The sequence below is a fragment of the Odocoileus virginianus genome, chromosome X (assembly GCF_023699985.2).
Source record: "Odocoileus virginianus isolate 20LAN1187 ecotype Illinois chromosome X, Ovbor_1.2, whole genome shotgun sequence".
Lineage (NCBI taxonomy): Eukaryota > Metazoa > Chordata > Mammalia > Artiodactyla > Cervidae > Odocoileus > Odocoileus virginianus.
This window is the reverse complement of record NC_069708.1, coordinates 12,641,155-12,663,627: the sequence shown is the minus strand read 5'-3', so window position 1 is coordinate 12,663,627 and position 22,473 is coordinate 12,641,155. Positions and strand designations below refer to the sequence as shown.

The following is a 22,473-nucleotide window of genomic DNA, read 5'->3' as shown; positions in this document are numbered from 1 at the left end:
GCCCCTTGTACCCAGGGAATGATTCCCTCGTATGACTTCTCTTGCTTTGCGCTACCTGTGAACTCCTGCCATCCCCATGCTCAGACCCAGGCTGGGTTCTGGGGGGACCTGGAGTACAAAAGCCATTGGAATGCCACCCTGCTCCAAGCTTTTCCCAACTCTGGCTCTGATGTGGTTTGCAGGCCAAGTTAATGCCACTGTTTCCACAACATCACTTCCTCTGCAGCGTGAGAAAAGAGGAAGAAAACTCGCTCTATGACTCTCCTCTTCCCCCAGGGAAAGCACAAAGCTGTTGGAAACAATAAAAGCAGCCCTGTGTAAAGGGGAGACTTTTGTCTGTGCAGTCAGGGGTTGCTGCGCCCGCGACTTCCTGCAGGGACATTCGGCAGTTTTGCAGATAAATAAATGCTCACATTCAGAATGACCAGCCTAGAACACTTTTATGAGCCTTTTCTCCTCCCCAGGCTGTACACAGATAATAAATCAAATTAGCATCCTGAACCTCCGGTTCAGCATCACTTGTCACCAGTTCCCCCTGCACGAAGGGTAAGTGAGTTTCGGCAAGGCTGTGCTCAGCTATGATCTGGCCACGTGGGATTGAGGCCTGTGGCCTCCTTGGAAATCATTTGATGTTTCAGGTTGAGGTCACAGGGCCCTGTTGGTCACTCCAGACCAGACTGTAAAAGAGGTGGCTGAAGCCCCAGCCTTCTAATCAAGATTGGGTTGTTACTTAGAAAATAAACACTTTCATTTCTTGGTTAATAATCGTAGGAACATGAGCCAAAATAGACAACTGTCAGAAAGACAGACAAAGAAGGAAGGGGAGAGAGGGAGGGAGGGGGAGGGAGAGAGGGAGGGAGGGGGAGGGAGAGAGGGAGGGAGGGGGAGGGAGAGAGGGAGGGAGGACAGACTATATCCATAATCAGAAACAGAGGCTAGCCATTTTCCTCCTCCATGTTCTGCCTAAGAGAGTGACTTACACCACAGAGGCATTCAACAGATGCTGGAGGAATGGAGTTGGAAAGGAGAGAGTTTACTTTCAGGTAACTGGAAATGAAATTGGTCCTCATTTCAGGCTGCCCAATTAGTGACACAGAATGGACAACTGGTTAGGTTTAGAAAATGAGGGTGCGGGGAATAACAATATGGCATAAAAGTACATTCTACTGGATTACCTGAATATATACATTTTTAAAAATCGCATCCTCTCTAGGACCACTGGAAGGAGCCGGACGGACCAGAGCACCAGTGGTAGGCTGTTCGAATGGCAGATGTGGTCCTACTGCCCAGCCGTCTCCAAGCTGTTGGTTGAAGTAGATGACTGCCTTCCAAGAGATGTGACCTCACAGCTGGTGAGGGCTGGGACTCTGGAACAAGCTGCACAGATGCACGATCATGGTGTTCCTTATGTGGTCTGTGAATTGAAAAATAAGCGCTAACTGCAAGTCATGCTCCCCCCACGCCGCTGCCACCACGGGCATGTGGAAGGGAAACCAATGAGCCATGTTTGGTGGGTGTACCCTCCTTTCCTGTGATATGTTCAGAATCACCTCAAATGCAGTTCCAGGCTGCCTGACCCTGAGCAGAAGCCTACAGAGAAGGAAGGGTGGGGAGAAATGGCTGAGATCAAGTAAAAGCTGCTTTGGGTATATGCCCCAGCAAGTTCAAATGCTGCCAGGCTGATTGGTTGGGGGGAGGGGAGGAGTGGGAAGTTAATGTATTTTTGAATAAGAGTTTCCTGTTATCTGCAAACAGCCACAAAACAGCTAGAGATTTTATTAAAATAGTCCTCTCAGAAGGAGCAGTGGTTGGGGCTGTTTTCTCTAAAATCACTTGCCATGGGTGGTTCTGTTAATCGTTTCTTCAGATACCCATTCATTTCACCATTATTTATTAAGTGCCTACTGTGTGTCGGTCACAAGGCAACGTGGAAAATACACAGTCCTCAAACACTAAGTTTTGTAGATGGGTCTGGACTTCTGATTCCAAGGTGACCACTAACATAACGTTTAACCACTCAGACTCAGGGATACCTGGCTTCAAATTCCCACTAAGTCATTTAACTTGCTGGGTGACTTGATAAACTCCTGTAACTGACCTGTAAAGTTTGAAGGCTCGTAAAGTACTCAGCACAGCGCGGAAGTGGGAGTACTATTATTATTTAGCGCGATCCCTCCACCCCACCCCAGCTCAGATCCCTGCCGCCCTCCACCGCTTGGTGGTATTTCCGAGGCGGACCAGGCCTTCTGCCGCTGGGCCGTGACCCTGGAAATCGGGTCAGGCTCTCGTCAAGACGTGAGTGTGTGTGTGTGTGTGTGTGTGTGTGTGTGTGTGTGTGTGTTGGGGGGGGGGGGCTTTCTTTGCGCGCGGCTTTCCCCAGGTTCTGCCGACAGTCTAAAAACTCACTTGAGAGGAGAGGAATGAGCGCGAAGTGGCTCTTTCGATCTGAGACACCCTCTCCCGGAGAAATCACCCCCTCCCCCCAGCCCAGCGCGGAGTGAAATCTTAGAAGCCGCGGCTGCCGGGTTTGAACGGAATGCCGGAGTCGGTGGAAGCCGGAGCTGGTCGGCCCGAAGGTCAGCGAGTTGTTTTGAGTTCTCGTACCCGGAAGAGGGGGAAGCAGGGAGGAGAGGACGCCGGGGCCCGAGAGACCCCGCGTCAGAGCAGAAATTGTTTGTGCTCCGGAACAGGCAGCTCAGCGGAAGCCGCGACGGGGGCGGGTCACGTGCGGCGGTGGCGGCGCAGCTGGCGGGGAAGCCGGGCTGGGACAAGGGCCGGGCCGGGCGGGGGTGGCACGGGGCGGCGGCTTTCGCAGCCGAGGATGGAACCGGCGTACTCGGGGCCGCTGAGCGAGTGGCGTCCCGAGCCCGGGGCGAGGGAGGCGCGCGAGTTACGGAGGGACTGGGGTTGGAGCCAGCGTGCTCGGAGCTCCGCGTGGTGCCGCACGGGCGGGACGGGAGATCGCTGTGGGGGAGGGGTGGTGGCGTGGGGGGTACGGGAGCGGGTCCCCCCCCAGGCAAGAGTGGCGATAGCGGGACCCAGGCGGAGACTGCGCGGTCGTCTGAACCCCCGAGAATGGAGGCACCTCTCCTGTAGTCGCCGGCCTTGTTTTCGTCTTTGCACGCAAATCCCGGAACGACCGGAACCGCCATCCCAGTCTGCGTCCCAGGGGTGCCCCATTACGCGCGGGGGAGGCTGCATCCCGCAGGGCGACTCCGGGCGGGGAGGGCTGCCGCGGTGGCTCCGCGGAGGGCGCCGGCTGGAGTCGTGGTGCACACGACCTACACACCTCCCTCTCCCCCGGAAGGAAAGGCTCGGGCCATCTCTGGGGACGCCCCGGGGCTGTGAGCTGTGCGGGGGGCCGCGGAGCGGGAGAGGGTGCTCTAGGGAGACCATCGGCCCTACCTTAAAGACAGGGATGGCCTTGTGGCCGGGGATGAGGAGTTTCACGCTTCCCCGAAGTAGCGAGCGCTACTCCGGCGTGGGATGGAAAGAACACGAACTTGGTCAGCAGCCAGAGCGCTTGAGGACGCCTGACTTTGGTGGCCCCCTCCCGGAGTGGCCTGAAGTGTTACCCTCTGCTCCATAGTCCACGCGGTTGAGGTCCGAGGCCTAGATAAGTGGGAGGGTGTGGTCAGGCCTTTGATGGGAAACCCACCCATGTTCCTCTCAGACGCCACGCGGAAGAGGGGCGGCATGGTCCTCGCACAAAGTTTCCCACCCCACCCCTCATCGGGGAAGGGCAGTTCTTCCGGTGGTGGGGGCAGGGGAATAATGGCTTGGGCACGGGGAGTGGGTCTAGTTCGTTTTCCAGAGAGGCGCGGGCGGCCAGCGTTTTCGCGTCCCCCGAGTGGCGGCGCTTGGCCCCGCTGCGGAGTCTGCTGTGAGTTGAGGCAGCGGGAGCCGTGCAGAGTGTGGGGCGACGCGAGACGCCATTTGCATCCCCCTCCTCCCCCCCACCTCCGCCTGCAGGTTGGCGGGGGCTGAGGTGTCGCCCGCCGCGGAAGCGTGTTCCTCGCAGTGACACTGATTAGATGCTGTGTCGGTACGTGCCCGGAATTGGGTGGGCCTTCACCTCTCCTGTGCGCATACACTTTCTGTTGGAAAACTTGCGGGTTATTCCAACCCCCCCTCCCCCACCCCCTTGCCGCACAGCTGCAGTCTTCAGGGCGGAATTAGGCGAGCACGTTTGCTCTGCCCCAGGGAAAGAGGATCGTGCTGGCGCTGGGAGGCCGCCGGGCCCGGGCCGCGAAAATCCAGCCCTGGCTTTGCGTCGAGCTGCCGAATGCGGCGCTTACGCGCGCCCGGCCAGCCGAGGCCTGGTTTCCATCTGCCCCTTTTGCCTCCGTGTTAAGTTCGCCGGGGAAAACCCAGTGATCCGTGCACAGCCCCTCGGAGGAGAACACCCCCCCCCAGCCCGATTCTGACCGATGGAAAAAATGACAGTATAGGTCGGAGTAGGCTGCCCGCGAGTATTAATGCGGCCGCCTCCGTTCCCGGTGCATGGGGAGGATGGGCGCCAAGCCAGGAAACCGCCGAAGGAGGAGCCTGGAGGGCCGCCTGCCCCTTCCCGGGCTAGAAAACGTGGATTCTTAGAGAGACCAGACAACCGTGGGCAGACAGCTGCGAGAACTTACCCCACTAAATACAGGTTGTCCATGTATCTTTCAAGCAAGATCGATCTTTTTGTTTTAATCAAGTACACATTGAGTCAGTTACAAATACTGTGAGAACTGGTTGATCTGTAGCTGAAACGCCGCTCTCCGCCTGCTATGAAAAGTCTGGGCAGGAGGTACCGGGCTGAGCATGATGTATTTTGGCGCAGGCCGTGTGTGCCCTGAGAAACCGCAGTCCCCTTTGCACTCCACCTTCGAGGACTCTTACTATAACTCTCAACGGGGATTTCTTTTCGTTGTAGTTTCTATTGGGGGCTTGCTTGTTCCTTGCAAAACCCTGCCTGGGGTTGTTAGTACTTCCTAGTGGATGGTCCTGGGTTTTGGCTTTTATAAGCCCACGATTTTCTCTTTTTTTTTTTTTTTCCTGCGTTCGTGCGGCTCGGTGCTGTGGAGTCCCTTCCCGCACCCCGGTCCCGGCCCCAAATGTCTGCTGCCGCCGCCCTCAGACTCTCTCGCTCGCGCACCACGCGGCCTCGGAGGGGGAAAGTGAACTCTCCGGGTGGCGCTCGAGAACTGGAGTTCTGACTCTGGGCTGCGGGTTTGCTCCGGAGGCTGGCCGGCAGCGGCTCGGGAGCCAGAGGCTGTGAAGGGGAAGCCCCGAAGGTGACCCGGAGGCTTCGGGAGCAAACCCGGAGGCGCCCGCGTCTTTGTCTTTCGCGGGGCTGGCCGCCTGGCACGCACAGCTCCGATAAGGATCAACTGTGAGAGCGAGAGCGCACCGCCAGCACTTTTCAGTGACTAGGGGAACGCCGGCAGCCACGTAAGGAAAAGGCCATTTGCGTTGTCTTTGAAAAGGAAAAGGCTGTCCCACTTAATGAATTATGAGTGAACTGGGAGAGGCCAGGCGCGGAGTTTGTGGCGCCGAGGCCTCCTCGGGGCGCTTCTTCGCCCCAGCCCCGCCCCATCGTGCCAAGAGACCCCATTTCAAAGGAGATGGGAAGCTTTTGGAAATTAGACATCTGACCCATTCTATTTACATAAATCGTGGTGCATTTGTGTGTCCCTAAAATGAGATTCACCAGCAGCCCAGGGACTGAGGCCTGCTGCCTGCCAGCTCTGGACCTGCGTTAAACTCTGGCTAACTTACATCCCCAGAGGATGTGGCTTTTGCCCAGCGTCTCTAAGAACTGATTTATAGGAGGTGGCCTTGAGCCATCAGAAAGGGTGGCCTGCAAGAGTCTACCGGACGTCCTCTAAACCAGGGCTGTTCGCCCAAGGCCTCAGGGAGAGGGTGGGTAATGGTGCCTGAGCCCTGGCAGAAGCTTCCCATTAATCCAGTCTAAATGAGCACCATTAAAGCAAAGTTTCCCCTTCCATCCTTACCACACACATGGGTCTTTAAGGGAAAGTCTAGTCGAGACAGTTTGAGCCCATTTTGCCTTCTTAACTTTTTTATGGGCAGTAGTGCTCTTTATGGGCTTCCCAGGTGGCTCAGTAGGTAGAGAATCTGCAGTGCAGGAGATCTGGGTTCAATCCCTGGGTCAGGAAGATCCCCTGGAGGACGGCATGGCAACACACTCCAGTATTCTTGCCTGGGAAATCCCATAAACAGAGGAGTGTGGTGGGCTACAGTCCATGGGGTTGCAGAGTCCAAGAGGACTCAGCACAGCACAGCACCAGCACCCTTTCTACCCTGTCCAAACTCTGCCTTCAGCAGTTTCAGCCTGGTAAACTGAAGTCTCTCAGTCGTGTCCGACTCTGCGACCCCATGGACTGTAGCCTACCAGGCTCCTTCATCCATGGGATTTCCCAGGCAAGAGTACTGGCGTGGGTTGCCATTTCCTTCTCCAGAGGACCTTCCCAACCCAGGGATCTAACCCGGGTCTCCTGCATTGCAGGCACACACTTTTACCGTCTGAGCCACCAGGGAAACCTGGTAAGAAAGTACCAAATCCTAACATTGTAGTATTGTATGCCAGGCAAGAGTCCTATGCACTTTATGTATGAATTCATATCATTCTGAACACAATCCTGTTAGACAGTTACTGGTATGTTACAAGTGAGGACACTGAGGCCCTGAACGGTTAGGAGGCTCCATGGCACATTTCGGGCTATCGTCAGGATGGTCCCCAATTGAGGAATGTAGGGCTGTGCTGCCTCCCCGGTGTTGCGTAGTGAACGTGAGCTGTTTGGGGGGGGGGGGGTGGCGTTGGACCTACCACCTTCCAAAGGGTTATGGGAAGAGATGGGGAAGCCCGACATTTGGCCCTTATCTTACAAAGGGAAGTCCCGAAGCCTCTTACAGAAGCACGTTACTGTGGCGGCAGAAGGGACCAGGGAAGGCAGTGCAAAGGCCCCTCGCTCCACGTCGCCACATAGCATCCGGCGGTCACGTCCGCCGGAGGTGACTGGGGGCTGGGGACAGCCGATTGCGGAGGAACTCCTTATCGCCGAGAGTCAGTGGTCTCAGGAGGCGGAGCTAAACGACCGCCTTCGGGGTGGGGGTGCGAGCTAGGTCGCGCCGGTCCCTGGGCCCCGCGTGTGCCCCCGGACTCTTTTCGCGGAGCCGGCCGGATGCCTGGCAGCGCATTCCGCACCTCCGGGCTCCACTCCGCTTGAGCCGCCAGCCCTGGGCACGGAGCCTCAGGACCGGAGCTGGAGAGGCCAGCTAGACGAGTCTCGATTGGAATGGCTGGTTCCGGGTTGCTCGCACACTCACTCTGCCTCCCCCATATACTCATCCCCCTTTCCGGGTGCGCGCGCGTGCGCGTGTGCGCGCACACACACACACACACACACACACACACACGGATCTCCAGCGCGCAGCCCGCCTCCCGGGCCTCCGCCTTCCCTTCCTCCTCCCAGCTCCGGCTCTTCCGAAGCCCGTGTCGGTTGTGTGTTGCACTCCGGAAGAGTCGGGGTTAGGGAGCCTTGCCACCCCGCCCCTCCCCAGGGTCCGTGCACACGCTGGCGCCCCGGGGGCGAGCAGCCAGGCCTGGGGATCCCCAACTCCCACGGGAAGTGGTGGCGGCTGCCGGGGACCTATGCACTGTGTTTCGTGTTTCATGATGGCCCGCGGGTCAAAGGCGAGGGCCAAACAGTGGGGCCTACGCGTGAATGGGGGTGGCGATAAATCCCCTCTCCGGGAAAGCTGGCCGAGTCTCGACCACGGCTACTGGGAGTCTGCCCTGCATGGCTTGTATTGGCCACAGTTGGACACCCTGCATGCCCGGGCCAGAGTGTGGCCCTGTGTGTCTTGGGGTGGGGGTGCGGGGTGTTGTGGTCTGAGGCGGCGCTGGAAAATCAGCCCCCATCTCACATCATTCTGGAGCCTTTACTTCTAGCTCGGAAGACCCTTGGGCCCGGCTGCCCTAGCCACCGCCAGAGCCCGAGGAGGGACTGGCAGACCGGCCTATCCGCACTTGCGGGCTTTGAGAGGCCTCGGCCGGCCGCCGAGCCGAGGGAGGGAGCGCAGCAGCCCGCGAGCCTCAAGGCAGAACACACGCCTTTCCCGGAACCTTGAAACCCTGGGGAGCCGCTGCCATCTTCGCGTGACGAGCAGCGAGACGCCGGTGATTAAGTGTTTCTTTCCGGCTCCCTCCCCGGGTTGCGGCTCTCCTTGCCAGAGAGGGAAGAATAAAACCGGGGCGGGGGTGGGGGCAGGTAGCACACAATTGCGCTCTCCACTCACCCTCCGTGTCCGCACTGGTCTCTCAGGATGCGTCTACGCGGGGCGCCCTCTGCCTTTACACAATGCCTCGGCGAGGATTGAGGCTCTGGGGTGTCGACTTGCCTCAGTTTACATCCGCCTCGAGCCCAAGTCGTGAAGTTTAATCCGGGGGGGGGGGGCACACATTGCCGAAGCCACCCGACCCCCATCTCTTCTCCTCCCATGGGAATTAAACCTTAATACAGGAATCCCCCACCCATGCCAGGGACTAATCCTGCCGCCCCTCCTGGGATTAACTCGGCTCACAGGTCCATAAAACACTTCCGGCACGGCTGGAGGGTCTGTCTGCAGAAACACTTTAAAATTGTCCTCCCGGGTTTGGAGTGGGAATTGACCCGGTGGAGGGAAGTGAGTAAACCAGAGGGTTGTAAGAGGTGATCCGTGCGGTTTGCAGGCTGTCGAAAGAGGTGCCTAAAATGTGGGCTGTCGGGGCTGCTTCAACCCAGAGGGTGACCTGGGTCCCAGTAGACGCATCTCGGAAAGGTATGCAACATTTGCTAAATGACATTGATCCGGAGGAGAGTGGAGGCCAGCAGGAGCTGGTAGGTTTCAGCTGACTTCTGGCCCCTTTTCAGTGAGGCCAGAAACTTACTGTTCCTGAAACTATTTGGGGTTGGGGGCAGAGAAACTCTCCTGCCCCTCGTAGGTGGGATTCTGAAGACCAAAATCTTAAAGCATTTGGTAAACAGGACCTGACCCCCTCCACATCACTGTGACTAATGTTCGATCTCTCTTACCCTAGAAAACACAGTGGTTTGCTGATTTAAAAAAAAACAGTAAAAACCAACCCTTCCTCAAATCCACGCAGGAATGTACAGATAAACAGAATCCAAAAGCCATTTAAGATTTTTAACATCCTCTTCTTTTACATCACTTCAAATTAACTTTCTGAGGTAATAGAACATTCTTTGGAATGTTCTGAGAAACATTCCTGTCCAAAGTGGGGGTAAAATGAAGAAAAAAAGACCTCAAAACCGGGTCAAATCACACTTGAAGAAGAAAACCGGATGAAGAATATAAATTCTAAGTAGCTTTCTGGCTCCCTATCCTTCTGTTAGTTTGGAGAGCAGATGCTATAGATAGCAGGCCACCCCCATAGGACCCCGGAAATAGGTCCTGACTCGGACTTAATCCACTAAGGGCGAGGTGACTTGGCCTTTGGGGGGTGGGGGGAAGACAGTGGAAGGGGGAAGGGCAATCATTTGCTTTAAATGAACATCAGAAAAAAGACCTAGGCCTGCCTCTGCGTCCTGAGGGCCCAGAGCTGCTAAAACTATGTGTGGGAGGCGGCGCCCGACGACCTCCTTCCCCGCAGATGGACTCACGCAGCGTGACCGGCCCCAGGTGGCGCCCAGGCACACTGGGGAGAGAAGCCCGGGCCGCGCTTTCACTCTGCCTCGCAGATTGCAAACGGGGGCCTCTAGCCGGACCGCCCACCGACCTTTCTCTCCCCTCCCTTGCCCGAGGCCTCCGGGCAGGGTCTACTCGCCTCTACCCCACTGCCCCTCGGGCTGCGCCCTCCCCTCCCTGGCACCCAGCCCGGATCTGGAGGCCTCCCCTGCCCGCCCGCAGCCCCCGTTCTTCCTCTCGTGATTCATTTAGCAACGGTGCAGAAAGCCTGTTTACCTCTGCAGCCCAGGGCGACTCGATCGGCGTAAAAAGCCCTAACGCCAGCGCCGACCAGTAGGGGGGGATTGTCCTATAGATTATTTCTCCTCCTGGGTTTTTTTTTTTTTTTTTTTTTTTTTTTTTTACGAGAAGGCTGGGTTGGAGAGGGGGTGGGGTGGCATGTTGCTGCTGGTTTTTAAAACACCGTATTTGAAAGAGAAACAAAAGCCACACAAAAGCCGTTTAGGAGGTACCAAGGCTGTTTTTACATATAAAAAGTGCAGCGAATACCAAGGGGCCCCCAGCAGTGATAAACTAAATGGTTGGCCGATTTCGACAATTAGCAGTTAATCTGTTATCTGCGATCTGCAAACAAGTTCTGAGGCTCGAAGGACAGCGAATTCCTGTTCCAGTCGACAGCGTTGTACTCTGTTGGGCACCTTCGATGCTCTGGGTTTCTCAGAGTGCAAATCTAGCTTCGGCAAACATGGGTTTCCCGAGTTGGAGGATAGAGTTAGGTCACAGAAAATTCAGTCGGGCAGCCAAGAGGCCTCGGCCTGTATCGCCCCTCCGGCCCGAGCTTGTATCTTTGGTTCCAATTTCTCCAAGTTTTTTTTTTTTTTTTTCCGTCCTCTAATTTCGCACGTAGTAGGCCTCCAGCAAATGTGGAATAAGTATTGGAAACCAAAGTGAGGCCCTCGGCCTGTAAAGCAGGCTGATGTGCGGCCTCGCCCTCGGAACTCCCTTCGGGTGCCCAGAGCCCTCTGGCCGCCGCAGTCTGCGCGCAGCTTCGCCCTGAGCGGGCGGGGGAGGCCGGGAGGCATGAAGCGCCTGGAGCCTGCACGATGATAAATATTGCGCAGACAGCCCATAAATAATTTGCATTATGTTCAGCTGACAACGCAGGGCGATTAATTTTAATAGCTACATATTTGCCTGGGCTGCTGCTTTCGTAGGCCCGGTAATGAAAGGCGAGAGGCCGCCCTGGCTCTGTGCTCGCGATCCCGGAAGGCAGCCGGGAGGTGCGGGAGGGCCCGACGAGGCGTCTCCTCCAGGCAGCCCCCCGGGGAGTCCCAGCCTCTAAGCCCCCCTCTCGCTCTCCAGGCTATGTAGACGCGGGGTGCATGCCAGCCGCGAGGGCACCCCCGGGGCCTGGAGCAACAGGAACTACCATAATGACACTGCAGATTTGTCTGTCTGGGGAGAGCCGCTTGTGACCACGGGACCCTCCCCAGTGCGATGCGCCCCACCCGTATCAAGTCCGGAGTGCACTCCGAAGGGGAATTCACGTTCCAGTTTGGGTGGGGGTTGGGAAGGGCTGGTGCTAGCCCGCCGATTCACTGGTGGGCCCCCGCGCAGCAGAGGCTTTTACGCCCCGGGGACCCAGGAAAGGGGCAGAACAAAGCCCAGCTGCCCACGCGTCCTTTCCGCGCGCGTCCCGAGTCCTGCGGTCCTGCGCCCCGCGGGAGGCCCCTCTAAAACGCTTTCCGAGCTCCTCGATTAAAAGGACCGCACACATAAAAGACAGAAGAAAGGATTTGGAGCAGCTCTTAAAAAAGAGGGGGCGGGGAGGGGAGCGCAGCGAAGAAGGACGCGGCGCGGCGACTGCCGCGGTCCCGTAGCGACCGGGTGCGCGCGTGTGCGTGTCTGTGTGTGCGTTCCGATGACAAAGCCCCGCCGCCGCCGGCGGGCTCCCGGCTGCTTGAGCACTGGTGGGGGAGGGGGGGAGCCCGCGCTCGCGTAGGTAGCGGGGAGTCGAAGCTTCCCGGGAGAAAGAGTTCATTCATAAGCTGGAGGAGGCCTCCTGGCCAGGCCAGGTGGAGCCTCCCGAAGCCAACACCTGTGTGTTTGCCAGTCTGAAAAGGGGCGAGCGCATCCAACATTACCATATTTTAATTGCCTTTCGCAAAGGTCATCTCTAATTACGGGTTGCGAGGAGGGTTGGCCAGGGGTCTGTAGCCCTCGATTGTGTGCCTGAGTGTGTGTGCCGCCGCTGAGACAATGCGCCCGGCTCTTATCGAAATGCCAATCCGAGGGTGTCCGTGCGCGCCTGCGAGGCGGTCACGACGTGCTGAATCCACGCAGACAGACCGGGCTGCGAGCACAATAAAAGCCGAGCAGGCGGCGAAGGGCAGCGCAGACCCACGGGTTTTCTTTTTAGAAACGGTGGTGCGAAGAGACTTGACAATAATAACACGCAGCAGGATTAAATCAGGGTGGGAATAAGAAAATGCATTTTCGTTCCTAAAACCGCGTCCTACGTTTAACCCATCCGATCCCCCAAAAGCTTTTTGTGCCCACGTGGAGTCCCGCACGGGGACAGGTGCGGGGCACAGAGCGGCTCTGGGGGTGCTTGGTGATAGTCCAGGACAGGCACCTTCTTTTAATACTGATCTCTTCCTTTAATGCACTGTAGTCAGCTAGAGTGAAGTGGGATCCTTAACGACGTCTATTTTATGGGGAATGATAACTGGCTAGTTGAAAAGGAGAAAGAGAGAACATTAAGGGTTTTTTAACTTTTAAAAGTCTGCATTTCCTTAGTTTTCATCACTTGCGGAAGCCCTTGAGGCAGAAGCCTATTGTAACTTCTTCTGAGGGAGCAGCCAGGCGGGAAGGTTGTTGGAGGGTCAGGGGTTCTTAGGAGGATATTGTGGAGATGAGGGGGTGGAAATCAGTGAAGAGCAGTTGGTCAGGGGTGGCCAGCAGCAACTCTAAACTTGACTTTATCAAAGGAGCCTGAGTCTCTTAGCCACCATGCTGTTTCTGGGAGTCAGGAGACTCGGAGAGTTGGAGGGTTTTGTACTGGCTCTGCTTCCTGCCTGCCCCCCACACCTGGCCTCCTGGCCTCACCAGCAGCCTGCTTTGCCCGGAGGAAGGCAGAGCCAGATGACTGGTCCAACCCCCCAGAGACCGCCTGGCTTTCTCCTCCCCTGTAATCAAAACCAGATGCACTTAAGCGCCTTTCATCAGAGGAAGCCCAAAGCCCTTTAACAGGCTTCAATAAAAGCCTTGCTAGGGCCTACCAGCCTGCTCGGTGTCCAGGCCCCTGTGCCCGCGTTCCACTGGAGGAAGCCTGGGTCGACCAACAGGGCCTAGCTCCTCCCAGAGGGACCCCAGAAGCCAAAGACATCTCCATAGCCAAGGCAGCCTTTCCAGACAAGTAGGATGCCAGGATCCCTGCCAGGTGTGTAAGCACAGACTCTGTTGATAGGAGAAAAGAAACCAGCAAGGACGAGAAGCCAGCAGCTAGTGCTGAAGGGATAGGAAGAAACCAGAGGAACTAAGAAAGTAGCAGAGAGGTGAAAGGGTGATAATGATCAAGATATTCAGAAGCACTCCAAGGTACTTGGACCACCCCCACTTTCAGAGCCCTTATCCTATCCTATTGCAGTGTTTCTGTCTCCCACACTACAGACTAGAAATTCCCCAAGGGCAGAGACTGTCATTTATCTTTACAAACCTGGTGCAGGTTGGCACTAAATATGTGGTCAAAATGTTTGGAGGATCACAGGTGTGGTGGAAAGCTCTGGAGCAAGACACATGTGGGCTTAAGATGGGAGCTCTGCCTAGTGACTCAGCAGTAATTTGCCTGCAATGCAGGAGACCCAGGTTCGATCCTTGGGTCAGGAAGATCCCCTGGAGGAGGGCATGGCAACCTACTCCAATATTCTTGCCTGGAGAATCTCATGGACAGAAGAGCCTGGCTACAGTCCGTAGGGTAGCACAGATTTGGACACGACTGAGCAACTAACGCTCTGTCTCCAGTGGTTATGTAACTTTTTGGAGTCTCAGTTTCCTTATCTGTGAAATGGGCATGAGAATGCCTGCATCACCAGATGGAGGAAAGATGTGGTGAAGTAATTGCATGTAAAGCAATAATAAGGTTTTAGTCAACAATAATAATAATAAGGTTTTGATAACTGTTGTGCCCTTGTTCTTGAAGGAGTGACAGAGGATTGGGGCTGATACTGTTTGAAGCATAAGAAGAAAGGTCCTAGCTGGGCAGAGACCTCATGGGCCTGGGATCTGGGTCAGCAAGGAATAGTTTCTAAAATGTGTGTTCCATAGCCCTGGGAATTGAGCACTAAGACCCCACTCTTCAGGGGCAGGCAGCCCCAAGGCTGTGAGTTGGGGGAGGGAGGGCATGTCAGCCTTTGAACTCAGGCTCTGGGGCAGGGCCCAGGCCCCTGTGTGCTCCCCTGCAAGACTTCTTATAGCCAAGCCACCTGAGATGAGTGGTAGCATCTCAGCACCCAGTTGGTGCTGGCTTTCTGTGAAATCTGGGGGAGAACTGGCCCTTGGGCTTCATTCACCTCAGCTCCTGTTTCATGATTCTGCTGATCCGCTCAGTGCCAAGTCATGTCCGACTCTTCAACCCCATGGACTGTAGCCCACCAGACCCCTCTGTCCATGGGATTTCCCAGTCAGGAATACTGGAGTGGGTTGCTATGTTTTCCAGGGGATCTTCCCAACACAGGGATCGAACCTGCATCTCCTGCATTGCAGGCAGATTCTTTACCTGCTGAGCCATCGAGGATGGCTGTATTTTATCTTTGACACGTTCACCCCTTGGCATTTGGCAGGGCAGGGAGGAATAGTGCCTACTTCTCTTTGCTTCTTGGCCCATTCTGGCCTGTTCAGTAGCTCCTCACCTCTCATCCCCCACCCCCCACACAATTTGGCCAATTTGTCTCCACATTCCAGGTGGCTTGTTCTTTTCTCTTGCCCCTTGGCTGCCATGCTTTTTGGATGTGTGTGGTGGGGGCAGGGGGATTAGGACCTGGCCCCCCATCTCCCCCTTGTCAGTTTTCCACGTTCCAGATGTCTGGCAGCCCCTCCTTCAGCACTTTCCCAGGAGGGTAGGCTGTGAGTTAGGGTCAGTGGGCTGCCTGGGCAGCAGGGACTCTTGAGTACCTGTCTCAGGGAAGGAGAAAGAGGGGGATGGGAGGAAGGGAGAGGCCCAGGGGCTGATGGGTGAATCTGCAGGTGTGGCCAAGCCAATGTGACCCTGAGTATCAGGAATGGAAATGTGTTTGTCTGGACTGTAACACAATGGGGTAGTTGGGGGTCAGGGAATGAGAAGATGTGGGGTTTGTGGAGGAATTGGGAAGAAAATGAGGCAAACTGACTCCCCTTCTGCATACCATCCCACTCCCTCCCTGACAGGAGAACCTTCCAGAAGAGGCAAGAAAAATGTGGGGAGGGAGGAGGAAATGTTTGGTCCTGCTCTCCTGCCCCATGAACTGGCTCCCTTGTACAGCCATCGTAGGTTAGAAGGTAACAACTGGGGTCCTTTCTTTTTTTTTTTTTTTTTTTTTTTAGAAGGTAACAACTGGGGTCCTTTCAACCAGATCCTTTAGGACAGCCGTCCCCAACATTTTTGGCATCAGGGACCAGTTTCATGGAAGTCAATTTTCTCATGGACCCCCCGGGGGTGTGTGTGGGATGATTCAAGCACCTTACATTTATTGTGCACTTTATTTCCATTATTATTACATCAGCTCCGTTTCAGATCATCAGGCATTAGATCCCAGAGGTTGAGGACCCCTGCTTTTGGGGAAATGTGAGTTCAGATTTGAGGGGGAGACAGGTCACTGTCTGTCCTCCAGGGATCCCATAAAGAACAAGACGTTGTGCCACCCAAGGTCGAGGATTTGGGTTGTGATGAAATATGTCCTGCCCTCCACACTTCTGATTTTAATCCAGCTCGCCTTCTAGCAGGCATGTTATAAAACCGACTGCCCCTTCTTACTATCAGAAGTGAGGGTCGGAGCTTGTCAGCTGCAAGGGAGCTAGTGTGAAAGCAACTGAATTCTCCTCATGGACTCAGTGGGTCCAGAATTCAGTGGAGATTCTGGGGGCTAGAATCATCTGGAGGCTACCTCACCCACCTGTCAGGCTGCTGGCTGGGACCGCTGCTGTGTTCAGAGGCACCAGTACGGGGCTCTGTGTGTGGCTTGGGCTTCCTCACAGTATGGCAGCTTAAGGGCAGTAAGACTAGAAGTTACATAGCAGCAGCTCAGGACTCCAAAAACAAGCCTTCCAGCATCACCTTTTCCAACCCACCCTCAGAAACCATGTGGCATCATTTCTACTATATTCTGTTGCCTACAATGAGTCATGGGCCCACTCAGATTCAAGGGGAAGGGACATAGACCTACCCCTCATTGGGAGGAGTGTCAAAGAACTTATGGTCACTGGGGAAAAAAGAAAGAAGAAAGCAAGCCATGCCAGGCACTCTTGAGAGCTAAGCTTAATTAGCACTGGCTCTAAACAGAATAGTCTACATTATAATAGGAGCTTGTACCCTCAAGAGGCTGCATAAATTATATGGGGGGTGAGGGGGAGACAGAGAGCTAAAATTAGGCCAGGGTAAAAGAAATAGAGCCATAAAGCAAATATGGGTTTCATGGCAAATAGATATCAAAGGATAGCTCTCTCTGTGAGCTTGTGATGTGTGGGAAGGACTAAGGAAGAATTGGTTGGTGGGATCAGCTGGGTTTGTAGGCCCTTCAGCATTGAAAGGGAAAGCAGGTAAAGGACAGGACTGTGGAATCTGGCTGCCACCATCCTTCACCCGCCATCTTAGGAGGATCTGTGGTAACCCTTCATTGCCTCAGGCAACATTATTTTCATGATTTGCCTGCAAATCACCTTTTTTTTTTCTTTCAACATACAGATACCTTTCTGTGGTACAGAGCTGGAACTGTAGTCAGTGTATTTGCTAAAGTGTGGAAAAAATAATACATTGCTCTAATAATAAATGACTCTAATACTTACTGTTTGTCCCCTACCCCCAGGTGTGGTTTTAAATATCCAGCATGGATAGTGTTGTGACTGAAAGGGGCTGGGTACATCTCTAGGGCCCCAGGTTCCCATTATCCTTGTCTCTAACCCCTGAATGGAGAGTTTGACTTCTAATTTCATGCTAGGGGTTTCACAGGCAACATAATTGTATTTGCCTCTGCCTTTGATCTGCTATTTGATCTGCTATTTCATTGTGGCTCGACTAGGAGACAGAGATAGAAACGCAGTGGAAAAACACGATTTTGTTTTGCTTCGGAATTGGCAGTTATTATTTTCTCTGGCTCCCTTAATGTGACACGCCTTCCCTAAATCTGAAATCTCATCATTTTCCCGTTTTTGAAATTCCAAAAGGCATGTGCACCCTCTGGCTGGCTTTCCTTTTTTGCTCATGAAGATTTCATTTTCAGCAAGGCTTTGGGGCGGGATGCTCCTGTCTTTAGATCTCAATGAAAATTGAAATCCCTGAGTTAGTGGAGGACTCCCAGTTAAACTGACTGACCTGCCCCTTTCCTGACCTCACCCCAACTTCCCAGGATGTACCTGGTTCACCTCAGCCTCTCTTCAGGTGATTAGGGGTCTGCAGGGCTGAAAAACAGGTCTGCTCTGCTGGAAACCAAAGAAACCCAAATGGAGCAGGAACCTTGTGAGTCAGAACTGAGCAACCTTCAGTAGAGCCCCCAAAAGAAGCTGGCTTCTGGAGCAGGGCCATCCATGTCAGGATGTGTAGCTTGCATACTGTACTAAGGCTCCCAGCCACGACAGAGAGTGAGGACTGGAATTCAGGCCCAGAGGCACTTTTCTCCAGTGCTCCTGATATCAGCAAATAGGCTAGTGGCAGTTCTGTTCTCAGGGCAGAGGCGAAACAGATTTTTCTCTCTGATCACTAAGAAAAGAGACGGAGACACAGGACAGGATGGGGGTCAAAAGGGCATCTTGGGAGCAGATCGGGCCAGCCTTAGGCTGTAGATCAAGCCAGCGTCGACCGAGCAGGTTGGAGCAGTAGGCCCGTTACTCGCTCTTTGTTTCAGCCCCTCTCATCTGCATGGTCCAGTGTTCATAAATTATTGAATTACTAGATCCCTCCTAGGCTTTATTTGGAGTTAAAAAAAAAAAAAGACAGGGGTGTCATCCTACCTATGTTTCTTGTTTAGCCAGCAAAGTGGGATTTGAAGTTGGGGCGGGGGGAGGGATGTTTTCTTTGGTTTTGAAAGTGAAGCCTTTCAGGGATGTTAGCTGCAGGACTATATGTAGTGGGTGCAGCCATTTGAGTGGAAGACCCAAACAGGTGGTGCAATAGAGTTGGACATCCTAACAGGTTACCTGTGAACTGAAATTCACATTAACGTGTAATGGGCAAAGACAATTTGCATTTAAAAGTGGAGGATCATCCAGAGAAAGCAATTCCTAATCAAAGTTAACTCCAAAGAGAGATTTTTCTGGTGTGAGCAGTAGGCTCCTAGGGGAAGCCTCTGGAAGCCTTCTAAATTAGCCCTGTAAAGCTTGCTCCTGTTCATTTCTATAGTGGACAGTGTGGGTATTTGAAATTCCATTAATACTTAGGAAGGTATTTTCACTGTAAAGCCAGAAATGGCGTCTCCTGAGAACAGCGAATTTAGGTGACTTGCTCTTTATAGCTAGGGATGGACAGGCCAGGAGCTCTAAATCTGTTTGCCTTCCAGTTTCTTTCCAAATTTTGCATAATTAGAGCTGGGTATGTTGAAGAAAGACAGTTTCAAAGTTACATCATTGTGGCTGGGAGTTCTCAGTTTCTTCTATATTTTTATTTCTATAGTTTTATTTATATTTATGTGTGTTTACTTTTTAAAATTAAAATTTGTATTTTTCACAAAGGAATTATTTGCCCAAAGTTTATGAAGCCCAAATAGTATGCAAAGGCTTGTTACAAGAAAGTACCCCTCTCCCTTGTTCTGCCAAACTTTCTAAGTAATAAGTAGATGTGGCCTTCTCTGAAAAAAATCCACAATAATATCATCTGTTGACCTCCTGGTGTGGTAGAGGAGTATTTTCATTCTCTGCGTCACACTTCCCCTCCCCCACCCTCACAATAGACCTGTACCATAATTTCTTATTAAATTCATGTCCAGTGTTTACTTTGTAACCACATATGGATTGTTTATTGCTGAGGCAGATGAGCTTCAGTGATTGCCTTTCCTTTCTTGTAGGATTTTTTTTTCCCCTGGAGTTAATAATTGCCTCCTTTTTCTATTTGCTTCATTTTCTTTGACCTATGACTGATTTTTCCCACACTCTCCAACCTCTCTACAAATCATCTTGGGGCAGTTTTTTTTTTTTTTTCATGTTCACATCTTGCAGCCCATCTGCAAAAAGGCTAATCTTTTTTTGTTCTGTGTGTTTGTTTCTTTTTTCATTCCCATTGTCTTCCAGCCGCAAACCTTTTTAGAAGTTTCTCATCTTCCATTTAGTTTTATTTTCTAAAACTTTGCTTTTTATGAAGTGTGGTGGGAGTTTTACCGATTTCAAAGTGAGGGAGGGAGAAGGTGGTGGTATTGTGTTTGGATGGAAAACTGCATCTCTACAGCTCAGCTGATGTCAGGAGCTGAGACATGAATCCTAAGTTTCTGAATCTTGGTATTTTGCTTAGTTTAAATAAACTTTCACCATTTTTCCTAAACAGCAACCTTTCAGAAGTGATGACTGTTATTCCCTGGAACCCTGAAACTATTCAGTGTTAGCATATTTTTATCCTCCCTTCCCCTCCCAGAACTGATTCTATATTTTTAGAAGTAAAGGTTATTTTAAAAATAATTAATTGGCCCTTCCCCAGACCATTTACTGGAGGATTCATGCCCTTTGTTTACATTAATTTCACGTTGCCTTTTATTTGTGTTTAGTTAGTCATTTACAAGTCTGCCTTCCCAGCTAGACTGTAAATTACTTGAGGGCCAGGGGTGCCTTTTTACAGAATTCACTTTTGTACTTTTGGATTCCCCTAGGGCCTCAGTTAGTGCCTAGCCCTTAGCAAGCTCTCCATAAAGCCCTGTCAAAAGGCCGAAAAGTAGAGTGAGTCTTCTCCAACCTAGACCCCTTAAAGAGACATAACTTTCAAATCCTCTCTGCCCTCAAAGCTGCTCAGAGACCCTTTGGACGGTGGGGACTGTGCTGCAGGCCTTGCCCCCCAGGATGACAGCAGGCCAAGTTGCAGGATGCGCGGGCGGGCCATTGGGTGCAGGAGAGGTCATACCGCCTGGACCATTCAGGAGTCCTGGAATCTGAGGTCGTTCCTCGGGCTTAAAATCCGTCTTGGCGTGGCGGCTAGGGGTGACCACAGCCTGAGCTTTAACCAGGAGCGGTCGCCCCGGGCCTGGAGTCAGCCGCGACCAGCTGCGCGGAAGGGCCGCTGGAGGCAAAGGGGCACGTCGCCCCGAGAACGCCCGCACTGCCGCCTGGGCCCGGCCAGCGGCTCTGCGGTCCCACCGCCGGGGGCAGCACCGCCCGCGCCGCCCGGATTAAGATGGCGGCCGGCGTGCAGCCCGCGCCTGGGGGAAAGGCGGGCACAGCCCCCCCGGGAACCCGCGCGCCGGGCCTGGGCCTCCCAGCGGGAAGGCCGCTCCTCCTTGGCCTACGGGGACCGGTGAGGACTCAGCCCTGCCCCTTCCCCAGACAAGCTCCCTGGCCCAGCGTCCTACCTGGATGACGCCTAAAGGGATGTTTTATCACCCAACTCCCCCAGACTCTCGGTAGGAGGAGGTAGGGACAGGTCCTGGTTGAGATAAGGACTGCGAGGAGGATGGCTGCCGGACTAGACACAGTGAACAGCGGACCTGTGGGTACCACTGGATGCAGATCTCAACCCCAAGCCATTCCCTTCCACCCTGGCAGCTCGGCCACTACGGCGTGGGACACGATTGGTGCACGTTTGGTGTACAGTGACACAATACCCATGACCGCAGGTCGAGGATCGCGCCCAATTAATATACAGGCCTAGAGCTCTTGAAATCAAGAATGTCTTGGAAAATGGGGTACATCTCGTTAGGAAATCCGTAATATAGACCAGTAGAGGCTACAGAATGTGAGCAGCCCATCACATTTGCTCTGACATCGGTATGCGCACTGTGTAAGCTGCCTGTCTTCTAGGACACTCCAGAACCTGAGGTCCAATTTACCAGAAATGGCATTGATGAATGCGGTGCCTTCTGAGTGATCTCGCCTCGGGCTCAGGTTGGGAGGTCAGAAGGGCCACCCGAGGGAGTAGCTGATGCCGGTAGAATCACAATGGTAGAAACGGAGAGGTACCCGGAAAAGCTTCCCTTCGCCCTTTGTAAATTGCAGCCTGACACCTCCCACTGGTTCAAGATTCCATCCCAGGTTTGCATGTAGCTTATCAACTCAGCGTGAGAGGCTGAAAGTGAACTTTTTTGTTTTGTTTTGGTGAAATAAAGTCGTTCTGCATAACATTTGCACCGGCTGGTTATTCTCATGGAGAACACTTCCTCCACCCACCCAGGCAGCCGCCACACCAGCCTTTCTTTACTTCTGCAGCCCCTCTATTAATTACCTCTCTCTTGCTCCAGTTTAGGCAGCCCCCGGTGCTTTGTTCAAGTACAGCAATAAACCCAAGCCTGGGCCTAATCCTCTTTGGTCCTGACCTTCCTTCTAGCTGGCCTGGAGCCTGGCGGGCCCTCCTGGCCCCCAGCTGATTAGGGCCAAAGACGCTGCTTGTAATGTTTGTGCTTTCTCCCCTCTGCACATTTGGTACTTTTCAGACAGACTGCTTCACCAAAAAAATAAAACGTGGACAAGAAAAAGTTCAAAGCGGCCCTCTGGAGCCAGGCCTGCAGGAGCTGGGGGTCATCTACCACGGAGCCAAATACATCCGATTTCTACACGGTAGCCCGCGCCGAAGGGTTACCGCTGACCTTGCGCCCACCGAATTCCTCTAGTAGCGCCAGCTCGGGTGGCCCGGGGGCACCCACCTCGAGCCATGTCCAGCCCCCGTGCCCCTCCCGGGAGGCGCAGTAACCATAAACGGTACGACAGGCGGCCGGCGGAGCTGGTTCGGTGACGGCTCCCTGGAGACCGCCGCCTCGAGCGGCAGGCCCCATCTGCAGTGCAGCTGACTGTGAGCGGCCCGGGGTGGGGCCTGGACGGGAGAGAACCGGCGGGGGCTCCCGGCAGCCTCGGCCTCAGGACCCCCCCAGTTACAGAACTGGCTGTATCTGGCTCATGGCTTCCGAAAGGCTGGCGTGGGAGACCCAGAAGACCCCAATAAAAGGTTGGGGCCGGGGCTTCGGAGCGGGGCCCGAGGTGTGAGGCAGCGCTGGGGACCCTGGAATCGAAGGGGAGATGAACCTTCCTGTGCCCCCCCGGGCGGGGAAGGCGCTTCGCTGCCGAACTCGCCGCGAAAAGCTCCAACACCCAACCCTCAGGCTCCTGCGGCCGAGAGGAGCCCACGGTACAGGCAGGCATGGGAAGCGCGGCTGCACGCACAGCCTCAGGTGCGCTAAGGTTAACTGGCCACCTCCGGACAGCCCGCCCCCTGCCTTCCACCCTCGGGCGCCGGCCAGATACTGGGCAGCACCGGCCACCGCCCCGAGGCCGCCGGGCTCAGCCTAGCGCAGTTCCGCCTCGACCTCACAAAGGCTGCGTGCGGCTCGAGCAGACGAGGAGCGGCCACGACTCTCAGATCTTTAATTACGCCCCTACCCTTCCCCCCACCCCATCGCCGGCTTC

At 54.2% G+C, this 22,473-nt stretch overlaps 1 protein-coding gene and 1 long non-coding RNA gene across 2 annotated transcripts in view; one reads left to right on the top strand and one right to left on the bottom strand.

Annotated features, from left to right (window-relative positions):
• Window positions 1-1,012: 1,012 nt before the first annotated feature.
• Window positions 1,013-3,773, bottom strand: LOC139033153 (uncharacterized). The gene is made up of 2 exons (XR_011485765.1): window positions 3,406-3,773; window positions 1,013-1,414 (listed from the first exon to the last, which is right to left on the bottom strand). It is a non-coding gene; the product is annotated as an uncharacterized lncRNA (long non-coding RNA).
• The window catches only part of BCOR (BCL6 corepressor), a 118,108-nt gene continuing 98,071 nt past the window's right edge, over window positions 2,437-22,473 (top strand). The window contains exon 1 of the mRNA XM_070461924.1: window positions 2,437-2,576. The gene's annotated coding sequence lies outside the window, so the exon portion shown is untranslated. The remainder of the gene's footprint in view (window positions 2,577-22,473) is intronic.